This window comes from Falco punctatus (assembly GCF_963210335.1).
Source record: "Falco punctatus genome assembly, chromosome: 2".
Taxonomy (NCBI): domain Eukaryota; kingdom Metazoa; phylum Chordata; class Aves; order Falconiformes; family Falconidae; genus Falco; species Falco punctatus.
The window spans coordinates 56376609-56395576 of NC_137581.1; the positions used below are offsets into that span (position 1 = coordinate 56376609).

General features: G+C 41.3%; 1 protein-coding gene across 4 annotated transcripts in view; it reads left to right on the forward strand.

The window, feature by feature from the left end:
- The window catches only part of HS6ST3 (heparan sulfate 6-O-sulfotransferase 3), a 361248-nt gene that overhangs the window by 230569 nt on the left and 111711 nt on the right, over positions 1–18968 (forward strand). The gene's annotated exons all lie outside the window — the stretch shown is intronic.

An 18968-nucleotide genomic window follows, 5' to 3' on the forward strand; every position in this document is an offset into this window, starting at 1 on the left:
GATTGACTGAAGGTGCCTCCCGTTTCCAGGTGGTACTCTGTCCTCTCACTGGAAAGGAAATAAGGTGCACAGTTTGAGCAGGCTTAGACTCCCTCTGGAAGTGCACAAGTTTCTTGTGAGTTAGTAGAAGCAAGAAGATGCTCCAGTTATGTGAACTTTCAGAGGAACTTACTTGCTCCAGAGAAGAAATATGTGTGGTTGGCAGACAGGATGCTCCCTGCTCCCCTGCTTTGGTCCACATAACTAAGTTAGGCACATAATTATCGTGAGTTGCATTCGGCCCTTCTGTTTCTTAAAAGAATATTGTTATTTGCTTTTCTAAAGCTGGAAGGCAGTGGATGTAAAAACTGATGCAAAAATAAGAATTAAATGCATTTCCAGTAGGTGCAGAAAGTTCACATCTTTAAGCAAGTGCTGACAATCAGTATGAGTGACAACCTCATGCTAGTGAGAGACACAAGGCAAACTCTTATATACCAGCTGTATGTATAAAAAACTTAAGGAATGTTGTCTACTTGGTCTTCAGTTGGCCAACTTGAAAACAAGCTAGGTGAAGAGTATTTGCTGACAGCAGCCAGTCGTGTGAGAAGTGGCTGGAGTGGTGGTGCAGAATGATGCATCAGGGATCTGCAGTGTCATGCATCTTCTATTCCCAAATATCTGTCAGTGCCACCTGGTTTCCATTTGCAGTCCTTGCTCCAGTGAGGCTTATGGCACGAAGCCTGTCAAGAGTTCAAGAAGCATCTGGATGATGTGCTGAGTCATATGGTTAGTGTTAGGTAGTCCTGCAAGGAGCAGGGAGTTGGACTTGGTGTCCCCTATGGGTCCCTTCCAACTTCCATGATTCTGTGATTCTATAACCTGAAAGGTTGCCAAGAACCACTAACTTTCTCAAAATCTCCTTACAACTTGTATTTGGGGCCCTTACTGCTACTGGGTGAAATGTGTTCGCAGACCTATAGGAAAAAGCTCAGTGCATGTCTGGTTGCTAGAGTTTTTGGCTGTGTGGCAGTAGGATAAATTTTGAATTAATACAGCTCCTATTAATATTTTTACTCAGTTCTGCAAGGAAAAGTGTCTTTGAATGTCAGTTAAAGTTTAAGGCCTCAGTCAGACATGCACTGTAAGGCAATGTACAGAGTGGCTCAAGTTCAGACAATTTTGGCTATGCAACAGAGCAGCAAAAGGGCAGAATGTAGGTACAGGTATAGGTGCTAAAAACGGGAGTCAGTTTTCATGAATTCAGTGTCAAAGTAGTCATCCTTAGTAATGCATGTGCATCACAGTGGAAGACTTGCTGGTAAAGAAAGACCCAAAAGAGAACAGGAGCTGGTAATCTCCATGCTGAGTTCTTCCAAAGCCTAAGAAGAATGGATGAAAGTAAGGAGAAGGCTTAAAAAATAAAAAATAATTTTAAAAATGGGCAGCCAAAGCTGCTGGTAGTAGGAAGGTGATGAGAGCTCACAGTAAGAAGACAAATTAGATTTCTTTTTGGGTTTTTTTTTAAGCAAATAAAAAAGTCCTTTTACCATTTTTATATTTTTCTACTGTCATGAATATTTATAACAGCAAAAGAGGAACTGACAAACTACATGAAGAAATACTAAAATTAACTGTCTTTTTCACTACCTTGTTTCAGTCATTGTCACGTAAGATTTTAGTTGTAACAATGTCTAGTATTTTCCCACAGCTTTATGATTTTTTTTCAAGTTGACTGAGCCCATTGAGCATTGAAATTGTGTAAGCAGATCTCTGGTATTATTAAATTTGGCTATTACATATGTGCATCTAAACAAGGACAATATGAACCTGTATTAAATTTGGGTTGAGTTATGCATAATTCCTCAGAACTTTGGATGGAAATGCCATACTGCTTTCTCTTCTCTCTCCCTAAACAAGGCACTGCAGCACCTGTACTTCTTTGGCATAAATCAGTAAATCAGAGCAACTCTGGCTGTGATACCTCAGGGTGAAAAATTAAGACTCATTTGAATGCCACATCTGGAATTGAATTGTGTACAAGTTATACTAATGAAACTGAGGTTTTCTAGTATGCTCTTTTTATGTACAAGGGTGCTTATAGAAAGTGTGCTGCACATGGTAGCGTAATATACGGTAAATATTGCACAGATCTTTTTGGCGTCATTTTTAGCGAGGGAAGTAGAATTGAGTAGCATTCAGGATGATGCCACAAAGTCTGGGAAACAGAAGGATTTAGGTTTCTCAAAATTGATGGGTGATGCTGACCTCTGTTGTGAGGGGAGTAAGACCTGCTCTAAGTATTAAGATAACTTTATAAAACTGATTGAAAGCTAATCAATATATCTATTCAGTTTAGTAGAAAAGACAACTAATTAGGTTGGTGTGTGTTATGCTAACTGTGGTCCTGTTACCTAATTGTTCTTTGTTCAGGGTAGACTTTCACCCTTAGGTTCTAAAAACTGGTGTCAACCACAATACTTCTTGTAAAAACTCTGAACTCTTCTTGGGTGGGGAGACAACAGAACAGTGGGATGCTGCAGAGGACTTTAGGGAACCAGTTTTATTGAAATTAAGAATGAAATGGTGGAGAAGGTAACTGAACTATTTAGAGTGTGGACTAGTACCAGTGCTGCTCTAATGGCTGAGATGCATTTGTGTGTATGCAGGTGCTCTGACTTTTTCATGTTAGATTGGGGCACTAACAGCAAAATGTTGGGATAAATATTAGCTCTTTTCTGGAACACCTTTTTCTCTTTGCTGTGTGTACTTGCATGAAGTGTACACTATGACCTGTGTGTACCTGCATGAAGCCTCTGGAAGCCGTTTCAGGTTCCTCAGGGACCATCCTGAAAATGGCTGATGCAGACTTTTGATTGCAAAGCTTTGTTAAAAAAACCACAAGATAACGTCAGCATTGTTTGGGAAGATACAGACAAAACTGCATAGAAATTTCTTCAGAATGTGTTTTTGACAATGTTCACAGAAGATTAAAACCAAAATAATTGCAAAACAGAACTGAGCTGTGTGGGAAATCGCACAAAAATGAAGAGGAGGAGCTGGCTTAAATATAAAAGATTTAGTCTTCAAAGATAGCTTAATGCAATGACAGTAGTGATGAAATAAGCAAGTATGTTGTAACTGGTTTGTTTTAATGTCATTTTGTATTTGTTTCCAGAAGAAAGACCAAAGAACAGGGAAACCCACTCATATATAGTTTTCTCTAATTGAAACAATGTTTCACACTCAATTTTGAGTCCTCTCTTTGCAAACCCAGAATACTGTTTATGCAGGAGATTAATTCAAGTGGTTTAATTATTAGCAAGCTCCAATGAAATTACTTTGTTTAATCTTTATTATGCAGAAAACATTGTTTGATATATTTCATACTTGCTTATTATTTCACTTGTAATTTGTGCTCTTCCCATTTGGGTGGAAATGAGTGCTTTACAAAAAGGTAGAATTTTAAATCAGATTTTTAGTGATTGCGATTATTTTATCTTTATTGCTGCAGTTCCGTCAATGTCTGGTTTTCATTTTGAAACAACAGATTACTAAATTTCAGCATTGTTTCTAGTCACTGCTGGACTGAGTTTTCTGGAGATCTAAGCAGCTATCTGTGTAGAGAATTCAACAGTGTGTCCCAGCAGATAAAGTGTCAGGGATATGCTTGCAGCCCTTCAAAGGAGACAGTGGTCTGTGAATATTATGTCTTTGAAAAAGTCCTGTTGTGGTTACTATGGGTATCAGGAGAGCAGTAAAACTGGCTAGCAGGCCGACCTCACCTTCATCAAGCTACACCCTGCAAGAGCCTTCGCATCCTCTCTCCTCTTGGGCCTGCCCGTGAAGCACCAAACAAACCAAGGACTGTAATGGCTTTACAACTCAGAGCCTGTTGAGATGCATCTGTACCATTGATGATACCTGTACCGTTATGCACCCATGAGTAACTGCGCATGTCCTTCAGTTTTATATTTACTAGGTCCCCCTTCTTACCACGTACTTTGTATTAGTATGTTGGGAGAGGATAACAAGCTTTTCAGCTTTTTCAGTTGAGAGTTGGTGTCTCAACTTTACATGACCTTGTGCAATCAAGGAAAATATGCACTTGACACCTGCTAGTTGTGCTGAAACCAAAATTAAGAAAAAAGCTCCAAATAAAACCTAGAAGATTGTAAATAACAGCATTTCTCCATTCTAAACACGAAGTTAATTTATCAGCTCAAAAGATTATAAGATAGTGATATCTATGAAGCTATATTGAGCCCCCAAATTTTTGTTTTCTTATAATTATCTATTTTTGAAAGCACTGTTATATGTATTAATTTGTACATGATTCAGCAACGTATGTTAACTTCTAAAACACATTTGTGTTGTTTTAAGAGGACTGTGAGTTTAAATTTGAGTAGTTTGTAAAAATTACCCATTTATTTGTCATCATCTATATTTTAAAGAGAGAGGATATTCTTCTGTGAGTTTTTTTAGGTCATACATTTTTGTCCATCCTGACATGAAGATGATTTGTAGAGTTACTATTATACTTTGGGCATTTTATAGCACTTTTCAGTTTATGGGCTGTGCAGTGTTTGTTTTGTGACTTTAAACAGCATTATGATTTCTGTAAGCATTTTGTCTTCATGGATATAATATCAGATTTGTATTTTGAAGCCTATAAAGTGATTACCAGAAGAAAATGCTATGTTATTGCAATGGAAAGGTAGCTGTCTCTGATAGATGGCTTACTGAAATGTATGTGTTTGATGTTTGGAATGAGTTAGTGTCTTCATTGAACACTCCTTTCCATAAACATTGAGCATTCAGGTAGTGGGTTTTTTTATTTACTTAAAATCTTTCAGTTGGCTGTGTTACAGTAGATGTTGAAAGAAAGTTAACTTCATGTGTTCTGCAGTTCCCTTGGATTTTTGAAGAGGGTTTTTTTTTTTTCCAGTAGCTCTGATTTATGATCTGTGACCTGCTTTGTTAGATGCTCAGAGTTGCTTTGTATGCATACTTAAATTTAACAGTTTTGATCCTCAAGGTCTTCAAGCATTTGGTCTTGTGTTAATTTACCTGCAGGGGACTATTAACTTGTCTTATTAGCTTGAGGTCATTATTTCCTGTCTGAATGAAGTGAAACTCAATTAGCATTCTCAAGTGTTTTAGATGTTAATTTGGAGAAAAAGGAAGGAAAGCGAAAGGGAAAAAAGAAGAAAAGAGAACAAAGAAATAAAGGATTTGGCCTTTAATATGCAATACTGCAGATTCATTTCTGGTTACAGTGATGCAAAGCTGCCATAAAAAGTTTTATCTTCCAGCGCTGATTTAGGTGCACTTACTCCTGACTTCAACTGAGATGACAACCTGTCAATAGATGCCTGCTTTCTAAGGGGGCGTCTCTGCTTCTTGTAGTAATAGCAGTCAGCACTGTGTTTTTGATTGGTCTCAGGAAAAAAACATCAGAATCCCGCGCATGCATGGATGATGCCACATGCATTTGCATTGTGCCTGTAAAGCATTTGTTCTTGGTGGTACTCGGTGTTTCCAGGCCCCCAGAATAGCATTTGTACCTGTGATCTTGGTGCATGACTTCTGCTTACAAGATGTTGGGAGAGTTACACACTGAAGAGAACCACAGTGCAGAGCAATGCCTTCAATTAAGAAACTTAAGTGCTGCAGTTCTGGCTGTGTCTTGAATTCTGACCCTTTCCGGGCTTAATTGCCAGCTTTGAGCCACTGGAAGATCCTCCACGATCTTCTCCAGGGGTCTTATACAGGTGCTGTTCTTTGCAAACAGATAGTGGTGCAATCTCTGTTTTAGTCTAAGGATGTCCAAACTGATGGAAAATAGGCTTGTTTGGGTTCAGGGGCTCTTTGTTTACCCTCCTTTCTTTGGTTATGCAATGAAGTGTTTCAGAATAATGCCCTATTAAAGGCTGAGCACCAATGAGTGAACAGTCATAACTGAAAAACAGTGGTCAGGTTGCTTGCCCAAACAAAATTCTGGGGTACAATGCCAAGTATCAAACAGGGTGTTTTGTGTTAACAGCAGAAAATATGAAGACATGGGTGTTTTGAGGGCCTGACTCAGACATTGGTAGCTGACCTATTCAGAAGTTCCCCTATAGGTGCCTAAATGCTTTTATGAGGCTCGTGTCAGGGAGCACAACCAAGAACCTGGGGGGCAGAGCAGGTGAGGTCCCTGGTGTGGTTTGGGTGTCAGGGCAGGGACAAGTGTGTGCCTGGAGGGAGGGCAGTCAGACCCTGGCACGCCTCACTGTGTACCATTCTCCTTTCCATATTTTTCAGCATTAAATATATGGAGACCATACTTGCAAATATAGGCCAAGTTGCTAGTTATGTAGATTTGTAACACCTAAATAATTTATACTTTTAGCCTGAGAAATGAAACTGAGTTGATGGTACATTCTGTTTTAGGAAGCATGGTATCAATAGTTTCATTTTCGTGTATTTTATCAGCTACTGTATTCCTTAGCCTTGTTGTCTTGCTGTTTCTATAGCTATTGCCCATCTACAGGCAACGTTTTAGCTAATGCAAATATCAAACAGGGAACTCTAAATGAAAGTGAAATTATTTGGATCCAGAGTGAAGGTAATGGCTGATTTTAAGTTATGGTCCTACTGGATTATCTGTGAAAGACCAGTTCTGTTCTGTAGCAGGTGGAATTTTGTGTGGAATAGTGTTCCTTGGATAAAGAGACAGATCTGCTGTTTTCCAGGCAGTGTATTGGCATAAAAATTTAGTCAGGTAAGAGTTTTAACGGTACCCTTGCTGCACACATTTAAATATTTTGTGTTTAGTTTTTAAGGGCTTGCTTTTATTCAGTTTTGTAGGAAAGAAAAAATGCTAGCAGAGGTTATTTTCTGTGTGATGGGAGGGGAACTGTGTTAAAGGTCTCCATTTCTTCGTAGCTGCCCTCTGGAGATTGCTCTCAAAGTGTTGGACCTAATTTTCATTACTAACTCAACTGTTTTCACCCCTTCAGGCAGTGGAAAGTTTCTCATCAAGTAGGAGGGATTTAAAGCAACATTCAGCATCCTGATGTTTGAGAATCAGTTGATTGTGTGTAATTAGTCAGACTCAGGAATGCATCAGCAACTCGTCAATGAACAGTTTCACCCTGTCATCAGCTGTGACTTCCACGTTCAAAACTGATACATGATATTGAGGTAGAAGTGCTTATCTGTAGAACTGAGCAACAAATAGAATAAGTAACTTCCCATCTTAAGTTTACTGATTTAAATTCAGCCTTTAATTATTAATAATGTTGCAAAGTTACCTAAATGTCAGATGGGAAACTGTAAATGAGAATGAAGTTAGTTGGATCCAGAGTGAAAAGGTATATTCCCTAAGTACCTGGCAGGCACAGTCGTTGCCAGAGGATTTCATTGTACTCTATTTTGTTTAAAATGTCAGTGACAAGGTTGTAAAGATCCTAATAGTAATTTTCTTGAGGTAGGTCTAGTTACTTCATTTTCTTGTTTTCTAAACTTATGTGAAACTTCTCAGCTTAATTTCTGTATTAGTGGGTGTATGGTGCCAGGCTGAGACACTGTTAAGGAAAAGGAAAAAAAAAAAAAAGAAAAAGAGATGTATGTTGTCTCCAGAGAAGCAGAAAAAACAGGTGATGTGGAAATAGAACTGTCTCTCCATGGGCTGAGAGGACACAGGATGCTTTAGTATTCTTGAAGTAATGCCACAGGTGTTATTTTGTATCATCTTGCACCCTCTGTACGTTTACAACCATGACCACTGAGATACCAGTTGTGCAAAATTCTCAAATTTTGAAAATTGCTTTTTCACATAGTGCCTTGATCTATGCGAATTCTCTGCCAGTTCTTCCACATGTACTAACAGATGAGAAGTACTGACAAGATGTTAAGTTTAATAATGTTAACGATGACTAACCAGCAGGTGTATTAGGAGGACACACAAAGAAGGGGATTGGGAGCAGTGTAAGTATTTAGTTGCAGATAAAGAGAACCGGTGTTTGGGTATGTGAGTGCTTGAGGCTTGCAGAGGATGCTTAGAAGATATGAGCAAGAGAGAATGAAACAGGACCATGTTTTCCCCGGGCAGGGTTGAGGAGAAGGGGTAAGGAGGAGAGTGCTGTCCCAGCCAGAAGGTGGGAGCAATCTCCACCATGACTTGGAAACACAAGAGGATCTCTCATCTGTTGGTAAAATGCTCCCAAGTGATAAGGGTAGCGTGAGTGACCAATGTTTCAGCATCCTGCACCGGGTCTGCACATGCAGTGAACTTTGTAGAGCATTAGAGGTGTTACACTGTCAATCAAGAGAGACAAAAATGTTCACATTCAAGGAGAAAAATGTGCTTATCAGAATTGCTGGGTAGAGGGAAAAGGAGGGCAGAACAAGTCCTGAAGATGCAGACTGGATAAGGTATAGGTTCATTTTTTGCAAAGTAATCATAGGATGGGAGCTTGCTCCCAAGAGATACACCAGAGGAGCCAAGGGAAGACCAAATCCTAGAGCTTATCCAGACTAAGGAAATGTCTTGAGCACGTTGGTGCAGCGTACTGCCACATGAATACATTCCGATGAAGTGCTTCTGTCAAGGCTGCATACGTGACTGGTATCTGACGACTGTATCTCTGCGTGCTGAAAATGAAAGGTCTGTTCTTATTCTGCCTTTCTTTGGTCTCTCTGATCTGTTGTGAGGTTTTCTGTTGAAGTCAATGTTCAGAATAAAGGGAAGGTAACTTCTGAACCCCTTTCACTGTAGGAGTTGTTTCACACATGTCACAGTAGAGTCATTGAAAAGGGAAAAAAGATGTAGTACAAAGATAAAAATAGAAGTAAACACCTTAAAAAAAGAGTTAATGAAAGACTGAACTTAGCACCTGGCTATACAGTGCTGTTTCCTTCCTTTATTATCTCAGATCAGTTCTGTATACGTTCATTCTCATTTTGCTCCTTCTTTTTGTATTGAATACCTCACTGTATCAAACGGACCTATAAATGGCCATTGAACCCTTTAGCTGAGAGGACAACTTCTGAACCCCTTGTTGATAATATAATCATGATACAATAGGCTGGCTTGAAGATAGATTTAAGATATGGAAGGTGTCTAATATATCTTCAAAAACTAGCTGCTATTTGCATTTTGCCTTGCTACTGGGTAGTGCATGTTCCCTAAATAAATTATCTTTGCATGCTCTCATGTCACCATGAAACATACTTCCCATCTAGTGCACTAGTTAAAATCTCAGTTGCATTGGGAAGGAGGCTGAAGCACTGGTGAAAGGAGAAAAGGGCCCGGGTGGAATACTGTTGAGCCCATAGAGAATATCCTTCATCTGCAACAGAAAGCAAAGATTTCTTCCTAAATACAAGAACTGACCTGTTCTGCAGCTGTGCTGTCATCAACTGCTCAATGAATAGTATTTCATTTAGTTCATGAATATAGATGGCTAATTCCTCAGGGCAGCTGATTCTATTAATACAAAGCATATGCACAACCACCACTAATAGCAGAACTCTGCTCAGTTTCTGGTGGTTTGACTTTATTCACTAGAGGGAAATGGCCATCTCAGAAGGAAGGGACGCTGACAGTAGGGTTCCTAAGACTGCAGTGGTTTTGCCTTAGTAAATACAGACTTTTAAAGGGAGTGGTAATGAATTTATGTACTTGGGCAGTTGATTTGAGACCTCCCACATCTCTTTTAATTTTGAGGCAGCTGGTGAGAGAGTTTTTACTCTGAGTTCATTATGGAAATTACTATACAGTGGGATGATTATCGTGCTTAAAGTTAAACATTGTGCATAAGTGCATTCTGGGCTGACTGACAACAGGAGAAGTTGGGAAACTGACCTTGAGAAGATAATCTCAAAATAGACACAAATATATTTCCTTTGTCTGTGTGATAGTGTGGAACAGGAAAAAAACCTACATAATTCACACTACATCTGAAAGTAGAACAACATCAACTATAACAACAAAATGCAGCAATATAAAATGTGGAAATACTGAATTCTGAAAGGAAAAAGTAGTTAAAATATCAGGATGTGACTGTGGCAAGACCCTATCTAGTGGGACCAAGATGCTTTTCAGCTCCTTTTTTTGGCTCCACAAAATACTACATTTTTGGCAAATGTAGACAGAGCTTCTTCATACACATAAGAAAAGTTAAAAGGTGTAGAAACCTACCTGCAGGAAAGCTGAGGGAAGAGCTTCCACACTTTCAGGAGGAGCAGGAGGAATTTCCCTTGTGTGGCTCTTGAACTTAGGTGTTTTTATCTCAGGTGACAAGAGGCTCAGCTTCCCAAGGTACTGTTGATGGATCCCATCTTGAGTCAGCAGCTTGTACAGAGAAGGTATAGTTAGCATCTCTTTTCTTTGAATGCACTACATTTTACCTGCCTGAGAATTTTATCATTTGTAATTATTGGAGTCTTCTAGTTTAATTTTCTACAGTGTGGTTGTAAGTGATAAATATTTTTCCTCCAGATGTTCTTGGCTGCAGCAGAGGTCCCATTCAGCTTGTGAAATATTTTGTCTGTTGATTGGTGAAGACTGAAAAAAGAAGCTTTTCAGGTCATTTCTTCAATTCCCCTCTTCATGCAACATTACTTCCCAGCAAATATTCCTAAGTAATTTGAATTATGTAATTGATGATTTCATCAGCTGTGATTACATTACATATTGCTCATCCTATCTTCATTATATGTCTTTGGGGACGGTTACTTGATACAGCTTGGTCTGCATGGCTGGATGTCACTACAAATGTAGTATGAAGCCTTCTGAGGGGAGACTCCTCTATGGAGCCCTTTAAGCCCCCCTGGAAAAGACCACCATACCCTTTTGTCTACCACCATGGTGCACATATGGCCATAGACCTAAAACCTAAATTACTGCTCATGTTGTTTCTCAGTGATATCATGGAACTTGGTTGACCTAACTCATCACTTCCAGTTCCAATACTGTGCATTGCAGGACACTGTAGTGGCAAAATTAATCTTGTGCCTGCAGCAGGTGTGCTGGGAGGAACCCTTTGAATGAATTGATACTGTCTTGGCCACACTGCTTTTCCTCTGGAGAAGATGACATTTCTGCCAGTCCTTGCTAGTGTGGCTGTATTGTCCACAGCCAGCCAAGGCTTTGGGCCTGGCGGTGAGCTGGAATGGTTGAGACTGTATCGTCCAGTCTTGGGACATGAGGTGACTGCTAGTGCATGGAAGACATGTAGATGAGGAGGCTCATTTTCAAGGTCTGTGAGAGGGTTTGTGCTCTGTGCTTGCCTTCCTTTTACGACCTTTTGGGAGTTGTTACCAGTACATTGGGGTGGCTATCTTATGGAGACTTTTAGCTTCCCAACTCTTTCAATTGCCCAGCTTGGTGGAAAAGTAGTGATAGAGGTGTGCAAGGCATGACTTGGTGCCTGTGTTAGCTAATCTTTTTCAATTCATAGGTGTTTTCTGGAGCTGTGCAACATCTGTATAGAGTAGAAGACCAATCCAAACTGGAATAGTGAAGACCAGTGACTGCAGCAGCAGTTAGTGTGGACCTTTACACCCCCTGTATATGTGTGGGGCGTGCTTTAGAGCACTGTCTGGTCCCCAGTTGGTGGATGCTGTGAATACCGCTGTACTTTCAGGAGTGGACTGAATGGGACTAGTAGGATACACTTAAATGTCAATGCCTTACCAAATGTAATTATTGTAACATGAAGACTAAAAAGTGTAGATGCCCCAAACATTTGCTTATCATGTTTTCTCCCCGACTCTAGAGAGGGACGAGGGACATTGTCATAGCCCCTACATGCTATTTGCTTCATCTGCACACTGGTGGCCTGGATTCACAGTCACTCCTGACCAGAATGGCTGCTCAGGGCATGTCTTTCCCAACCCTCTGTGCACTGGGTTTGTTGTGTGACACCGACAACGATCTCCAGCACCCTCATGACACTACTTCCCACCTTGTATCTTGAGGTACAGACACTTTCCACAGAGGCTGCTTGATGGTTTACCAGTTGTGGTGCGTTCAGCTCAGGGAGAAGCAAGGGAAAGTCAGGAGGCCATTATGTTTTAGTTATCTGTGGCTCTGCGAGGAGTTGGCAGGAGGTGGTGAGAGGAAAGGGGAGCTCCACAGGGCTGTGAGATAGCAGCTGCAGCTTGATAGGGGGAAATGTTGCAGGTGTGAAGGAGGCAGAGGACAAAACTGGCTAATAAGGCCCTGAAGGATGAAAAGAGGCCCTTGAAGAAACTTTCTAATTCTCCACAAGTAAGATATGACCTTCTTTCCCATTCTCCCAACCCTCTTTCAGGTAGCTTTCAGGAGAAGCCACGCATCTGCCTCATTTCTAGGCTTTTTGTTGAAATACTCTGTTCAGAGATTAGCCTCTCCTTTCACATCTCCCTCTGGGTATGGCCCAGAGGGTCTTCATAGCCAGATCTTCCCAGTCCCAGACACTATCCCAGCTTCTGACACACAGAGCGCTGGGCCAAGCTCTCTCCGTGTCTGGGCCTATGTGAAGGTTCCCGCTGGCTCCCACAGACACACCACAGGAGCCTCTCGGCCAAGCTGCCCGGACAGGCAGAGAAAAAAGGGGAAAAAGGTGAGAAACAGCAGAGGGAACACCAAGGTTAGAAAAGAAGGTGCTCCATGGTGCCAGATCAGATATCCCCTGCAGCCAAAGCTAGAGCAGAAAAAATGTGAGAGTGAAGGAACTGGTATGTACTGATTGTACACACACCTCCCAACCACACACATGCACACACACGCGTGCCCACACACAGTCTCTGTGACACTCATGATGGGTGGAGGCCTCTAGGGTGATGTTGAACATGGGAAAAAGGGGGCAGAAGTGTTTTATTTTAATGTTTGTCTTCTTTCTCACTACTTGAGTCTACTTTAATTGTCAATAAATTAAATTAATTTCCCCAAAGCTGAGTCTGTTTGCCCCATGAAGGTAAATGGTAAGTGATCTTCCTGCCTGTATTTCAGCCCGTAAGCCTTTTTATCCTATTTTGTCTCCCTGTCCCTGAGGAGGGGGAGTGAGTGAGCAGCTGGCTGGGCATTTGGCTGTTAGCCAAGTATAATCCACCACAGAGCTCTTGCATAGGTTGGAAACAGGAGATGCTGGCTGTGACCATATCAAATGATACATGGTTCTAGTTATTGTGTGAGACCTGCTGATCTGTGTGCGTGGTGGATTCTGAAACACGTTCTTCTGGCAGTGCTTATAGAAGGCAAACTGAACAGTGGGTAAGGTGGCAGCCATTCATGGTGGTCTGATCAGTTGTGGGTTTGGCTGCAGACTTCAGGGCTTGCTCTGTCTGTACAAATTGACAAGCTTGCTGTGCCTTCACTGCAGCATGTTGCATGGCAAAGTAAGATTAATTTGCTGTTCTCTGCCTGCTTCTACTTTCATTCCTGCTTTTGTGGTCTCTGTCTCTTGGTATACCAGTCATGCATATGTCTCTTAGAGGTTTGTCTCTTGTATGCTGCCTAGGTACTGTTTTCTGCCCGTGCTTTTCACTCCCCCTGATCTAGCTGCTTCCTACTCCCAATTTACTGTGTCAAATTAGAAATTAGTGTATTGTTTATTGTTTTTAAGTTGTAAATGAGGGTGTAACATAAATCCAAGACATCAGTATTATTCCAGACAATTCTTTATTTGTCCTCGTTTCATGCTGTTTTCACTTATTATCAACTAGCAAGCTTCATTTTTATTTTTTAAGAGAGTTTTCAGTGTGTGTGCATTTATTTTGTAGGTGCAGTTTTGTGTGGTATGGTCTGACCAAATTCTGAAAATACTGCTTCTCTTTCATTCCCTTACTGATTCCTTAACTCAATAATAAAACTAAAATCAAGGTTCTTCCTTCTGAGCAAATTTTTAATGGATTTGATAGTAACCAACATTTTTTCTCTTTTGCATAAATAATTTCAATTTTAGTAGTGTGGCCAGGGGAAGCAGGTCCCTCAAATATAAAATCAGTATCTTCTTACTTGTAACTCTGGCTGAAATAAGCCTGTTAATAGTCTGAACAAGTATATTATAATCTGAAGTAAATGCGAAAATACTGAAAATTACTTGCATCTGTTACAGGTTGTATTTATTTAGCTTTGTAGTTTTATTCATATTATTCCACAAAGTATGGAAGACGCAAACCACGGTTTGAGCTCAGAGGACAGGCTCTTTGGCAGTGCTACATAGTAGCTTAGTATTTTGATCTTTGATTGGGGAAAAGGATGAGGCTATTTAATATTTATGTGTGATTATTATGGTTTTAATAATACAGAGATGGTCATTGCAAATGCAGCCTTTCTTCTCTATGCAAAGATAGACTGGAGGAGCAGGATGCGAGTAGCATTTGGGAGGAACTGCATTTCTGTCCTCCTTGGAGGATAGAAATTGAGTTCAGTCGGTAGAGGATAGAAACTGACTGAATTATTGAGTTCAGTAGTAAAATTGGTAATGATTTTAATTCTAGGTGTGAAGCCTGGCACAGAAGACCACTGAAGGAGATGCCTTACTGGAAGAGGCAGTGTGTTGCTCCTTCTCTGCCAGGGAAGTTCCTTAAATGAAGTGGGGATACATGTGTGGGATATCTTTCTTAAATGCATAAGCTTTGTATGCCCCTTGTTGCCCAGGCCTGTCTGTCTGTCTGACAAAGTAGATTTGGGCATGTCTGAGATCAGAGGGCATGACAACTGTTACTCTCTGCAGCTTTTTTCCAGTAAAGGAGGGATTCATGCTGCAAACAGGAGCCTGAGAGCTGTGGAGCTCGAGAGCAGAGTTTTATGTGGAAAGAAAGTTTGTGCCATGTGGAACTCTTTGGGGATTAAAAACATTCTGCAAGTAAACAATCAAGACCTGCATTTCTGTAACGTTCCCTTTGTGGGAAAGGGAATGGCAGCTCTAGTTGCTTTACACTGTTCCCAGTGTAATCAGTATCACATCAGTGCATTGAGCATTCAAGTGCCTTAGCAATGTCTTCCTCTACTAACACATAGTAGACTGGGAGACAGATGTTTATGTCATGTTATTTTATTCCTCATCAATCAGCAGTTTCCTAACCATCTTATTTTTAACTTTATTATTTACTAATGAGCAATAAAACCCACAGTGCCTACAGCAACGTTTGCACAGTGGGTCGTGAAATAGCAACACACACACTTAGTTTTATTTCTTTTCGTGTTTACCACAAATCAAATCCTTTCCTAATGTCTATGTCCTTGTTTAAACCTAAATCATAGCAGGGTATTTGTGTTCTTTCAGTCCTTTTCCTTTTAGTTATGTTCACAGCATTTTGTCCGCTCAAGTATTAGCAGCTTGTAGCAGTCTTGGAGACCAAACCCAATAATTTCCCTAGAGGCTCTATGTCGGGATGCTGAAAATTCATTTCTGATTTTTTCTGGCTTCCTTAGCCTACATTAATTCTGATTTGTTATGAAGTGGATTAAAGCTAATAGGAAGTGAAGCTTCTTTCAGCTAAAATAAGTAAAGGGATTGAGGTGAAGTGGTCCAAAGGTGCCACGAGGCAAGATGGCTGTTGAATTTTAGAGTGGCGCATGCAGAGCTCTGTAGTCTTGAAACATGCTGCCTCAGATTATCTATCTGCATAGCTACCCCTACAGAAAATCAAAAAGGCTTCTTCTGTCAGTCTTAAACAACAAAAGAAAGTATTTTGTCTTTGCACCAAACATTCAGGTTTGCAACAATCAATCAGCTTGAGGGCAGGAAGGCTCCGCACAGGGATCTGGACAGGCTGGATCAGTGGGCTGAGGGCAAGTGTATGAAGTCCAACAAGGAGAAGTGCCGGGTCCTGCTCTTGGGTCACACCAACCCCACGCAGCACTGCAGGCTGGGGGCAGAGCGGCTGGAAAGCTGCCCAGCACAAAAGGACCTGGAGGTGCTGGCTGACAGCCGGCTGAACATGAGCCAGCAGTGTGCCCAGGTGGCCAAGAAGGCCAGCAGCATCCTGGCTTGTGTCAGAAACAGTGTGGCCAGCAGGGCCAGGGCAGTGATTGTCCCCCTGCACTGGGCACTGGTGGGGCCGCACCTCGAACCCTGTGTTCAGGTTTGGGCCCCTCAGTGCAAGAGGGACACTGAGGTGCTGGAGCGTGTCCAGAGACGGGCAACGGAGCTGGTGAAGGGTCTGGGGCACAAGTCCTGTGAGGAGCAGCTGAGGGAACAGGGGGTTTTGAGTCTGGAGAGGAGAAGACTCAGGGGGGACCTTATCGCTCTCTGGAACTACCTGACAGGGGCTGCAGGCAGGTGGGGGTCGGTCTCTTCCTCCAAGTAGCAAGTGACAGGACGAGAGGGAACGGCCTCAGGTCACACCAGGGGAGGTTTAGATTGGGTATGAGGAAAAACTTCTTCACTGAAAGGGTGGTGAAGCATTGGAACAGGCTGCCCAGGAGGTGGTGGAATCACCATCCGTAGAGATGTTTAAAAGGCTTGTAAATGTGCTGCTTAGGGACATGGTTTAGTGGTGGAATCTGTAGTTCTGGGTTAACGGTTGGACTTGGTGATCGCAAAGATCTTTTCCAACCTAAATGATTCTATGATTCTAACAAAGCCAGAGTTGAGACAACTGAAAAGAGGACGTGATCCAGGGTGTACAAATGACCTTAGGGGGAGTGAGAGGTAAAGATGGAATCCATTAATGTGAACAGTTACTGGGAAGGGGCTTGTAAAACTGCCGTTCATTAAATCCATTGTAGAAGAAACAAAGAAACCAGTCACATTTCTAGGAAACACCAAAGTGTATGGAATAGCAATGTAATTTTCTTGAAAACTGATGTAGATAACAGGAAAATAGGGCATGTATGTGTATTAAAAGGGAGTGAACACAGAGAAGGCATATTTGAAGCTGTAATCATAAAAACACCACTCTAGAATAAAGTAGCCGTTGCATGATAGCAAATTAGAAATAAAGTGCTGTACAAACCAAATTGTCTTTTCCTCTGCTGAAGTTCCAGTGTTTCAAAGGTGCGGCATCTGAATTACAGCACTGTAGTACTTCCCAGAGTATGCTGAGCTGCCTGTATCTTATCTGACTTTTTCCATGTTACTTTTTTTGGAGGAAAAATTAAAGCCCGCTGTGGCTTTTCTTTAATAATTCAGTATGCTGCAGCTCTGTGTCCCTGCTGCTGAGGGCAGTGCCAGTGATGTGTGCTTTACTTCTGGGTGGTGTGGGTTGTACTCATTCATGGATCTTCCTGGAGTTTACTTCACAGCCTTGGATGTGCTTCTGAAGAAAATCCAGTGGCTTTCATAAGTTGGTTCTACCTTGGCTGCATTGCTTGTCTAAACTGAAACGTTCAACTGGCCACATTAAGCTTTGTGAACATTTAAGCTAATTTAAAGTCTGCCACAACAAGGTGGACCATTATGGCTTCTGAGCGAATTAGTTGAAAGTAACTGTGGAAAACAGTGGAGAGACTAGCTGATGGTTATTTTCGGTGCGAGTGGCTGCTCCTCACCTCCTTTGTTGACTATATCGGTGTTAGGGGTTGTCTAGATAGCAACTTGCACCATGCAGGTAAAACCTTTTTCCCCCCATATTATTTAAATGGATAAAAATGTGGCATATGGACTGGCCTTTGTTTTGCATCTTGCATATTCTTTTTCTCTAGCCAGGGAGTAAACTGCCTCTGCAAGAGATATTTTGTCTACTCAAAGTGTGGTCCCCATGTGAAAGTCTGAGAGCATGTTATCAGAGAAGTTATATCTGCTCACCTTCAGGGACTCATTATTTGTCATCTGTATCATGGCATTTTTTTAAGGTATAAGGAGGGAAATAACACCCAGCCTACCAGAGCTCCCATGGTTAATGTGGGATTAGCCTGAGTAAGTATAACGAGGTTTCATCTCCTTCTTTGAGGAAGAGATGAAGGGGCAGATTGAGGCCAGCAGATGGATAGCTGTGCGCTAAGTGGATTAGCTCAGCGTAACTCACGGCAAGGCCAGGATGTAAATACTTGATCAACCTGGCGCTGGATACCAGCAAGCAGTCTGTCGTGGCAGGGTAAATCTAAACCATAAGGATGTACCTAAGCAAGGACAGTATTAAAATTGAGTGGGCTTCTTTCTTCTTTATAAAAGAGATATAACTTGCCAAGAAGAAAAAAGCAATTTTTTCTTTCTATTTTTAAAAGTTTTTGGTTTTTTTCCCCCTGGCTTCAGATACATTTTGCAGCTACAATGGAAGATTTTCTCATGAAGTTCTGTATTTTTATTACCTGACTATAAAAGACCTTGAGACCCACTTTCAGCCATTCCTATAAAAGTGGTCAGCATAGCAAAATCTCAGTATCTTCCTTGTAAAGTGCCAGTGTCTCCTTGAAATCTGCCTTGTCCTCTAGTAGGTAGTAGTTTTTTCAGCTGAGTACCCTGCAGAGAGTACATTGCACTCTTTGCCTGATCTGCACTAAGCAGGTAGGAAAGATCCACCAGTTCCAGCATATCTCGGTGCAATGTGTCTACTTCTCACGCCTTGCTCCTCATTACCAAGCTCTGTTCTAGACTGGGGAGAAAAATGCTTGCACTTCAAAATGTTTCCCAGCCCACTTACAAACTCTACAACATTTATTATTTTCATTATGTTTAATAGCACAGCTCCTCATTTTCTTGCCCTTTTATTGCTGTTATAGTAATGTGGGCTATGACTTCATCTGACTTTTCTAAGTAGGTAGTATCACCTCTAGTTAGCATTTAGATGGGAAAATATCTGAGGGTGTTCGGGAAGCATAATGGCTGTTCGGAATGTGACATGTATCCATCTAAAATGAGACTGAGAATATGCTGGGAAGTGATTTATCAGGAAATGTTTGCTCATCAAAAATGAGTATTTTCAAGTGAAAATACCAGTTCCAGTAAAACCTCAGTAAAACAAACAGGTTAGATCAAAACAGGAGGGGCCATCCGTGGTGGGTGTAATAACATGGTACCTCATGTCCTCACTGGGTAAGTGCATGAATTCATTAGTCAGGGCTTCCT